General features: G+C 34.6%; 1 long non-coding RNA gene across 3 annotated transcripts; it reads left to right on the top strand.

The window, feature by feature from the left end:
• Window positions 2,316-10,179, top strand: LOC109714143. Of its 3 annotated transcripts, none has more exons than XR_002217249.1 (4): window positions 2,316-2,614; window positions 3,308-4,923; window positions 9,239-9,373; window positions 9,784-10,179. It is a non-coding gene; the product is annotated as an uncharacterized LOC109714143 (long non-coding RNA). The 3 variants fall into 3 exon arrangements; XR_002217248.1 differs by having other exon boundaries at window positions 2,324-4,574; window positions 4,834-4,923; XR_002217247.1 differs by having other exon boundaries at window positions 2,327-4,923.

Below are 10,387 nucleotides of genomic sequence, written 5' to 3'. Positions count from 1 at the left end.
ACTTGACGGTTGGTACCCGAGACCCAAGTTCGAATCCTAGTTGATTCACATTTCTAGCTAAGTTTATTTCTAAATGAAATAAACGAAGCGGGTAACGTGCTGCCTATCTCTAAAAAAGAAAAAAAAGAAAAAAAAAGTGTAGTCTTTACACCACTTATATCGATGTGACTAATAATAAACTCCACCTAGATTTGTATGATTTACACCACAAAGTTGTTGTTTGAGTAGCATTTTCCTTAACATAAAGCAACACTACCCATTTATCCCTAATTGAATTCTTCTCTATTTTTTTTGGCGTAATATAATTGATTTAGGATAAATTTGGGCATGTTTAGCCAAAAATAATTATAGGTTGAAAATACTTTTTATTTAAAATTAATTTGTTGTGTTGTTTATTTAATAGAAAATTAATGACTTTAAAATGATAATTAACTAATTATTAAATTTTTTATTTATTTACCAAAATATCCACACTAACACATTACTAAATTTCTATTTTAATTGATTTTTGGCACAATCCAGAACACAATCAATTACGATATTTTGAAAAAGATTAATTGCATATAACTCTCTATAAATATATCGAATAGCAGATATATCCCTATATATAAAGTTTGATTCTTTATTTTTATATCTACAAAAGTCCTAACATTTTCAAATATACCTCTACTATTAGAATCCATTAGAAAAATATAGTTAACCATAAGTAAAATACTTAATCCTGGTTAGCAAATGAGTTAAATTGACTTTTTTACCCCTCTTATATTATTGAAAAAAATACTTTTTTAGGAGGATATTTCTACATAATTCTAATATTTGGAGCTTTTGAAGGGATTTATTTGTAAGAGCAAAAATATCATTTTACTTATCTGCTGTTAAAAAATAAATAGTGCTCTAATAGTAACAAATTAGGGGGAAATATCATTGCACTTTTGCAGGAACAAAAATAAAAAGTTGAACATTATAGAAATATATTTACTATTCGATATGTCTATAGGGCCGTTGTATGCAACTAACCCTTATGGAAAAGACCGACTGTCCTTAGCGCAAGTGGCAAAAGGGCTTGGTGGTTGGTATCCGAGACCCAAGTTCGAATCTTAATTGATTCACATTTTCAACTAAATTTATTTCTAAATAAAATAAACGAAGCGGGTGGCATGCTATCTTTCTTTCCCTCAAAAAAAAAAAAAAACTCTTCTGGAAAAGTGTGGCTAAGACAAAAATAAATTATATGGTAAACTAAACATAGGGAGTAATATTTAAAGTGGAAATAACTTTATATTAAATTTAGAATTTTGAGTATCCATCATCAAATACTTAATAAATTATACTGGTTACGCGAAAGACTACTATGCCACACTTACCCCCACACCATTAATGCCCAACAAATCATTTATCTCATTTTTTTAAAAAATATTTTTTAATAATTATTCTAAAATAAATTAAATTTTTTAAAAATAATTTAATTGATCAAGAGACTCTAATTAGTAATATATATAACTGCTGCATATATTCCTAACTTTTTGGCTGTGGTTAAGGAGTTATGGTCGGTAGGAGGATAATTAGGTGGGGTGCGTGTGTCCGTTTTGATTAGGACTTTTCGCCTACTTGGTTGGTGGGCGCAGCAGGTGGTAGGGCAGCTGGCCCAGCATCACTCCCTCCGTCCCTCCCATCCACGTGGCAAATCCCCAGCTGCCGGGCTTCCATTGGTTCGACGTACCATCTCCCACGTGCGACTGCCATCCGCATCACGTGATCTCCCAGCGACCGCCGTGTTTTATTATACCCCACCACCACCACCACCACCACCAGCTCTTCTTCCCCCATCCTTATCCATCTCCTACTCTCCTCGCTCCCAATATATAAGACAACAATTAAATTAGGCCCCATTTTTAAATAGGACCACCAAATAACCAAATCTTATATATATATACTATTTGCACAATTTTTATATATAGAGATCTATACATTAAAAAAAAATAATAACTAATGATAAATTTAAAAATAAATGTATATATATATATTTTACTTAAAAATAACTAATGATAAATTTAAAAAATATTCAAATAACTAATTTTTAATTAAACTAAAAAGTATTAATATAATAAGTAAAAAATGAATGATACTTGAATAAAGTGGATATAAGAGATTTTTTTTTACTTTGCAATGTACCGTCTTTCAAAATTTCTCCGTCATAGTTGAGGCAGTTTTACCCATAAAACAGCACGTGCCTATTGGTTTCATTCCTCGCCATTATTATTATATAAATTAATGAATCTTTAATTTTGTTGAGCACCAGAGGCAAAACCCACTTCGCTCTCTCTCTCTAGATCTCTCTCTCTAGATCTCTCTCTCTCTCTCTCTGTGTATGTGTGTGTAGTTGTGTGGTCATGGCTTGTCTTACAGCTGCATTTGCACCTGCACCTGCACCTGCACCTGCCTCTGCCCCTGCAGAGAGCGAGTGAGAGGGAGTAGAAGAGATCAGATGGTGAGTGTGATTTGTTCTCAATCTGCAGGTGCAGTGGCAAATGCAGCCATAGGAGTAAACCATGCATCTTGAAGCCTCCTCTCACTTTCTCACTCTTCTATCTGCCACTTCAAACGATATTAATTGGTACTTTATTTGCTTCAGCTAATCTGATCATTGTGCTAGATCTTTGTCCAACTTTTTAATTTATGGCCTGTTATTAGTGAAACCATGGTATGAAGGTTCTCCAAATGCAGAAAAAATCAGAAGAGAACCGACTTGAAGATTTTGTTTTGATGCTCAAATTTTGGTTTCTGCTTTCTAGCTACTGCATCATAAGAGTTTCAGTTTTCTCCTTTTCTTTATTAAATACTCTATCTACTGAGATTACTACCGGCAAAAAGAAAAGCATAAAATACAGTTGAACAGCCACGGCCATCTTTCTAATTTATGATCTGTATTAATTGGGCATGCATGTTTAGTTTATACTTTATGAAGCGGCTGAGGTTAGTGCATGTAGCACAAGTTTTACCAATTATATATAGTTTCGTTTCCCCCTTCAGTACTTGTTTTCTCCCTCTCACTACGTACTTGTCCTCGCACATTTTAACTAGATGAAACTGATTTGAAAGAAATTGGACTTAGGGAGATAAGAACTGGATGAAATCAGTTAAAACAACTTAATGAAATAAGTTGAGAATCGGACGAAACTGATTGAGATAGGATTGAGCTGATAGAAATCTCTTGTGTGTTAGAGGACTTTATCCTAACTCAAAAAACATAAGCTAACAGATGAAGAAATTGTTAAAATATAAATTGTAATTCTTTTTATTTTTTAAGGAAAAGGTAGAATGCTACCCGCGCTTCATTCATTCAGAAGGAGAACTAAGCTACATGGGTGAGGCATCATAGGCCTCGAGGATGGCGAAAACGAAATGAAAAAAAAAGAAGTTATTTTGGAAGTCTAAGAGTCATTTTGGAATTCTAAAGAATATTGATTTTGAAATTCTAAGAGTCAAGAAGTCTTAGAGTTAGTGAAGAGTTCAATGAGGAAGCTCAAGGGTCATTGAAAAGTCTATAAAAAGGTTGTCATGGCAATTACATGAGATCAACCCCCCAAAAGACTAAGTTCTCTTGTACTTAGTCAAATTTATAAAAATCCACCATTTTCATTTGAAATAGTTAAATTCTTTTAGCACCCAACAAAATTGATATCAGAGCCAAGTTCTCTCGAGTCCTTCATCTCAAATCTAGCACTTCATGACAACAAGTACTGGAGCAAGCTCAAGCAAAGCATCAGCAAACAACAAGTATCACCACCTTCAACTACATGCAAAATCAAGTACCAATTTTTGACTGAGATAGTTATGATTTTTGGAGCATCCAAGATGAAACTCTCTTTCTGTCACAAGACTTGTGGGATTTGGTAGAAGGAGGCTACGAAGAACTACCAAATCAAGAAGCATTTGCAACATGGACTCAAGCAAAGCAAAATGAACATAAGGAGAGCAAGAAAAAGGATGCAAAAGCTTTGCTTTTCATCCAACAAGGGGTAAGTAAAACTATATTTCCTAGAATTTTGGGTGCAACTAAATCAAACGAAGCTTGGAAAATTTTTTAAAAAGAGTTTCAAGGCTCCGACAAAATCATCACTATTAAGCTTCAATTATTGTGGTGTGAATTTGATAATTTAGCCATGAAAGATAATGAAAATATAAAGATTTTTTCTCTAGAGTTGCTGGGACTATAAATCAAATAAGAAGTTATGGAGATACAATTGAAGAGAAACAGATAGTTGAGAAAATTCTAAGAAGTTTACTAGTTAAATTTGATCATATTGTCGTAGCAATCGAAGAATTGAAAGATTTATCTATTTTTACTTTGCATGAACTGATGGGCTCTCTTGAGGCACATGCACAAAGAATGAGCAGGTTTACAGAGCACAATATAAAGCAAGCATTTCAATCCAAACTTACAATCAAAGAAAGGAAAGCAGCAAGTGTGGAGCGAGATGGCAAAGATAGAAGACAATTCCAAAGGAGAAATCAAGAAAATTGGTCTCGTGGCAAAGGTAAAGGCCGAAGTGGACAACCAACTGAAAGAAATGGTAACTTCGATTCTCAATGTTTTATTTGCAAAAATTCTGGATATGAATACAAAAATTGTCGTTTTTGATGCAAAAGATACAAGATTCCAAACCATTCTGAAAGAGACTGTTGGTTTAAGGATAAAAAAGAAAAAAATAAAGCTAATTTTTCTAAAGAAAATAACAGTGAATAATTATTTTATTCTTGCATGAATGTCCAACAAGAATCACAAGAAATTAACTTGGTATTTGGATAATGGCTGAGGTAATCATATGACAGGGAATCGAGACTTCTTAATTTGTTGATCTACACCAAGTCAAGCTTGGTAATGGCAAGAGCTACAACAGATTGAGGGCAAGACAAAAGGAGGTATGAAAAGGTTTATTCATGAGGTTCTCTATGTTCCAGGCTAACTCAAAATTTACTAAGCATTGGGTAGTTATTGCAAAATGGATATACTGTTATATTTGAAAAAGATGGAGGCGAAATTTTTGATAAAGATAAGAATGCATTGGTAGTAAATGTTAAGATGACGTTTTTCCTCTAAACATGCCAACCAAGCAAAATATTGAATTAGAAAGTGAAAAAGTTGATGAATCATATCTGTGGCACTTAAGATATGGCCACTTAAACTTTAAAGGACTTCATCTATTAAAAGAGAAGAACATGATTTTTGGACTTCCGTCAATAAATAAAGTGGACCAAATTTGTGAAGGATGTGTTTACGGAAAATTACATCGCCTTCCATTTCCTAAAACATCTTGGAGAGCAAAAGCTCCGTTTGAACTAGTTCACGTAGATATTTGTGGCTCTACAAGAATACTAAGAGTCATTTTGGAAGTCTAAGGGTCATTTTGGAATTCTAAAGGTCATTGATCTTGGAATTCTAAGAGTCGAGAGTCGAAGGGTTAGTGAAGAGTTCAATGAGAAGCTCAAGGGTCATTGAAAAGTCTAGAAAAAGGTTGTCATGACAATTACATGAGACCAACCCCCAAAAAGACAAAGTTCTCTTGTACTTAGTCAAATTTATAAAAATCCTCCATTTCCATTAGAAATAGTTCTTAAATTCGTTTAGCACCCAACAGAAATCTCTCGCACGCACATATACAAATAAAAATTTTAATTTGTATGTAATGTGGGACTAATATATTTAACGGCATATACTAATCTGATTCAACATATACTAGTTTTGTGTTTTTACAAAAATGAGTCACTTATTTCATTTTTGCGATTCAAGCCAAAATTTTTGAAAACCAACTAAAATATGCCAATGCCTTAGAAACTCTATCTCCTTTTCCTTCGCCCCCTTCCTCGCAGATGATGTATCCACCGCCAGAGACAGCCTAGAGTGTCCATCCCACCTCCGCCGTCTCGACACTAACTTTGTTGGCTTGGGCCAACATCCTGCCCTGTGGCGAGAAGTCAGGTTGGGCCGAGTCACGTTCGAAATGGCATGAGGCTGGGTTGGGCCGAGTCATGTTCGAAGTGGTGTGAGGCTGGTTGGTCAAGTCACAATCGCGACTCGTGGGCATTGTGTCCGTACGGCCCTTGGCAAAAACTGACGACGTGGGCATGTTTAAAAAATAGTACATATTTAAGGAAAAATTGGGATATTTCAAATTTTTAAGAGGTTTACCTGATGTTTTGAAACTTTTGAAGGGCATGAATGAAATTAATCTTAAAAAAAAGGTTTTGAATTAAATTATGTTTAAGTTTGCACTACATTCAAATTGGTCTCCAACCCTTTCTACGAAAATATTCTTTTCCAACTTCTCATGCACTACTTACTTTATAAATGATATGTATTTTAACTATTTTAGCCTGTTTGCTGAACTTTTGGTACATGTTACGCGTAATTCGGTAGTTTATCTGCTTAGACTCTGTAATACATGAGTTACAAATTTTGTTCGACATAGGCACAAAATATCCATAGTGTGACATTTTTAGAATTTGTAATTAGTCCTATATATAAGATATAATAAGGCTAAACCTCTTAGCCGGGTTATAGCATTTTAGGCGATGATTAGGCCCAAGAGTTTAAGAGAGTTAAGCGTGCTAAAGCTACATTAGTTTTAAGATGGGTGACTCCATAGAGAGCAGGATGTAACAGTTAGTAGCAGAGCCAATCACCAGTCCAAAGTGTGAAAAGAGTCGACTAAATCAAGGTTACACAGCGGATAAAGCACAGCTCCCTGACTTATTATCGTTGTGTGTAAAGCACAGTTTTCTACAAGGTTGGTTAAGACTCGCAAGATGAATCTCATATCACATACTGTTTGTGAGTGTGCTTGAGCTTGACGAAGACGTCAGCTTAAAGGGAGGAGGAATATAACACCTCTAGGATTTGAAATTAGTCTTATATGTAAAATATGATAAGGCTAAGCCTCTTAATCCGGCTTTAACATTTTGGACAATGGTTAGCCCCAAGAAGTTAAAAAAGTTAAGCATACTGGAGCTAAAATAGTTATAGGATGGATAATTCTCTGGGAAGCAGGACCTCATATATAGTTTGGGCCATTTCAGAATAATTAATAAAAGAAAGAGAGAGGTTAACTTAGGAACTATGTATCTAGGGATGTAAAACGGGCCGGGCGGCACGTGGGCCGCCCGGCCCGGCACGGCCTCGGGCCGAGCCACAGCACGGCACGGGTACTGAGCACCCATGCCGGGCCGGCCTGGCCCGATGCTCTGGGCTGTGCTGGGCCACCTCTTTGGAGCCCGACGGCCCGGCACGGCACGGCACGGCCTGAAACGGGCCTGGGCGTTGCCGGGCCGAGTAGAGGCGGACGGCCTGGCGGCACAGCCCGCTTGGGTCGTGCCAGCCGGGCCAGCCCGCCCGCACCCCGTGGCCCAAGGAATTTGCCTTGGGCCATAGGGTCTGAACTCCTGGGGTCCCTCCTCCCTAGGAGCTCTCCTCCCAAGGTCTGCTGGCAGACCTTGGGAGGAGGACTTTTGGTCCAAAGGACCAAAGAATTTTTGGTCCATTGGACCAAAAGTCTATTACATTTTCTTTTCTTTTAAATAAATAATACAAATTTATTTATTTTTTAAAAAAAATTAAATATTTACTTTAGTATAATTATTTTTATAATTTTTTAATTTTAATTTAATCAAAATATTAATTTAAATAAAAATATTTATGTTTATATTTGGGTTAATTACACCGGTAGTCCCCGATCTTCGCACCAATTTTTACTTGAGTCCCCCATCTCTTTTTTTTGGCAATTGAGTCCCTAACCTCTTAATTTTACTACAATTACGTCCCAACCGTTAAAAAATGTTAAAATAATGGAATTGCCACGTCAGCGTCTATTTGCAATCTTTTGTATTTCAATTTAGATCCCTAAACTTTGCACATTTTTCATTTTAGTCTCTAAAAGTAAAATTCAAAATTTTAAATTTAAATTCAAAAATAATATTAAAATAAAATTTTAAATAACGAGAAATTAGAATTTTGAATTGGAATTTAAAGTCTAATTAAAATTTTGAATTGAAATTCAAATTTTAAATTAATTTTAATTGAATCTAAATTTTGAAATCAAACTTAAAATTTTGATGTTGATTTTGATATTTCAATTTACATTTAAAATGAAAGTTTTGAAACGAAATTTAAATTTAAAATCAGAATGTAAATTTAAAATCATATCAAAATTTTGATTTTAAATTTTAAATTGGAATTCAAAATTTAAATTTGAATTTAAGATTTGATTTCAATTCTAAATTGAATTTAAACTTCAAATTCAAATTCACATTTTGATTGAAATTTCAAATCGAAGTTTGAAATTAAATTAGAATTTAGAATTCCAAATGTGAATTTGAATTTAAAATTAAATACAAAATCGCGAATTTAAATTCCAATTTAAATTGAATTCAAAATCAAAATTTAAATTTAAAATTTAAATATTAAATTAAATTTTTTTGAATTTATAAATTTAATCGGTTAATACACCATCGGTCCTCAACCTTTGCACCGTTTTTCAATTTGGTCCCCAACCTTTTTTTTTTTTTGCAATCGCTGAACAGCGTCACCATGTGCGCGCCTGACGTGGTGCTGACGTGACATTTTCCGTCAATTTTAACAGTTATTTAACGGCTGGGACTTAATTGAAATGAAATCAAAAGATTAGGGACTTGATTGCAAAAAAAAAGGTTGGGGACCAAATTGAAAAAAATGTAAAGGTTAGGGACCATTAGTGTAATTAACCCTTTACAGTTTTAAATTTCATACTAAATTTTTTTAAAAAATTTTAAAAATAAATACTTTGATAGGCCGGCCCGAAGCACGGCTCGTATCTTCCGGGCCAAAGGGCCGTGCCGGGCCAGAGGGTTGAGAACTTGGGCCCGGCACGGCCCTGCCCGAAATTAAATCCGGGCCAGACCCTAGCCCGTTTTGGCCCGAAAAATGTGGACTGTGCCGGTCCGGCACAGCCCACATTACAGCCCTCTATGTATCAGCTTAGCTTGACACTTCAAATGTTATTTGTTTGCTTCAAGTTTGTTGTGTACATTGATCTCTTCACTTGTTAGATTTCGATTTTTCTATTCTACTAATACTTCAGTAAAATTTTTATAAATATTTATGCCATTTCTCACACGTTTTCTTTTACAATTCTTGGTTTTTTCTTTTCTTTTGAACAAATTTTTTGTCATATCTTTAATTTGAATAATTTCTTTGATGTTTTAGTGCTTTGAGATCAGTTATAAATTCTGCAACCCTCTGCGGAAGGGTGCGCAAGAGCTCTCCCTCGACTTCATGATCTTGTTAGAAAATGCGAATCGTGTTCTGCCCTAACCGGAACGCTTACTCTATGAACAAAAGGTACGAATTCCTACAGAACACATCTTTCCGTGTGTGCGTTTATATGTATGTGCATGTGTACACCTTCCAGCATTTGGTTGGCCCTTGCATGAGCAAAGCTAGATTATATTCAGAAGTGAACAAAGTTAGTCATCTACTTTCACGTCGTTTTCAACTACTAGGGCATCTGAATCAACGATCGGCACTATTAGACACGATCCGGATAGCTTGAGCATCCTTTGAATCGGATTTCGAGATTTTTGTAGCTTTATTTACCTTGTAATATATCAAGCGGTTTCAATTTCAAAAATGCTTTTGGAAGCGTACCCTTGTAAAATCAAATTAATTTTCCTGCACAGCAGTATTGTGTTAGTTACTTGACCAAAGTAGTTTCTCATCTGATGTTGTTAATCTTTTTATGACTTTAATAGGATATTGTAGTTCCAAGAGAAATTGGGTGTAAGCTCTTCCACATATACCATCGACTTAAGCACTTGGAACTACAAGGCACTTTCCCTACACATTTATGTTACAAGTGATGCTAAAGAGATTAGAAGGAGAGCAGTTGACGAACTATACCGGAGTTACGTCCCTAAACTTGAAAATAAGGTTTTTGCCTATGAGATGGGAAACAAAAAAAAAGAAAAAAAGAGTAAAAAAAAAAATGATTCACAGTAGAGTAGCTTCTTTGCCTGATACGAATCATGAATTTACTGTCTCTCTTTTGTTAATTGTCATATATATTTTTTCATTTGCTTCTTTAAAGCCAGCTCGTTGCAACACGTATGTAACTTCACTAGTAATATATGAAGTTTCAATTTTTCTTACTTACGATTTATTAAAAGCATTATTATTACTACATCTCGAGATAAGTAAAGGGATAATTAATTTGTAAATCCTAAATATGACTTGGCAATATCAATTTCGTATGTAAAACATCGGATGCTGTTTAATTGACTCTTTAATTGAACAATACTTTAATTAACTTTTGATATTTTGTAAAAGTATAATGTCAATGCTATAGAAATATCATAG

The sequence above is a fragment of the Ananas comosus genome, linkage group 8 (genome assembly GCF_001540865.1).
Source record: "Ananas comosus cultivar F153 linkage group 8, ASM154086v1, whole genome shotgun sequence".
Lineage (NCBI taxonomy): Eukaryota > Viridiplantae > Streptophyta > Magnoliopsida > Poales > Bromeliaceae > Ananas > Ananas comosus.
Note: the sequence above shows the minus strand (reverse complement) of the source record. Positions and strands in the feature narration are given on the sequence as shown.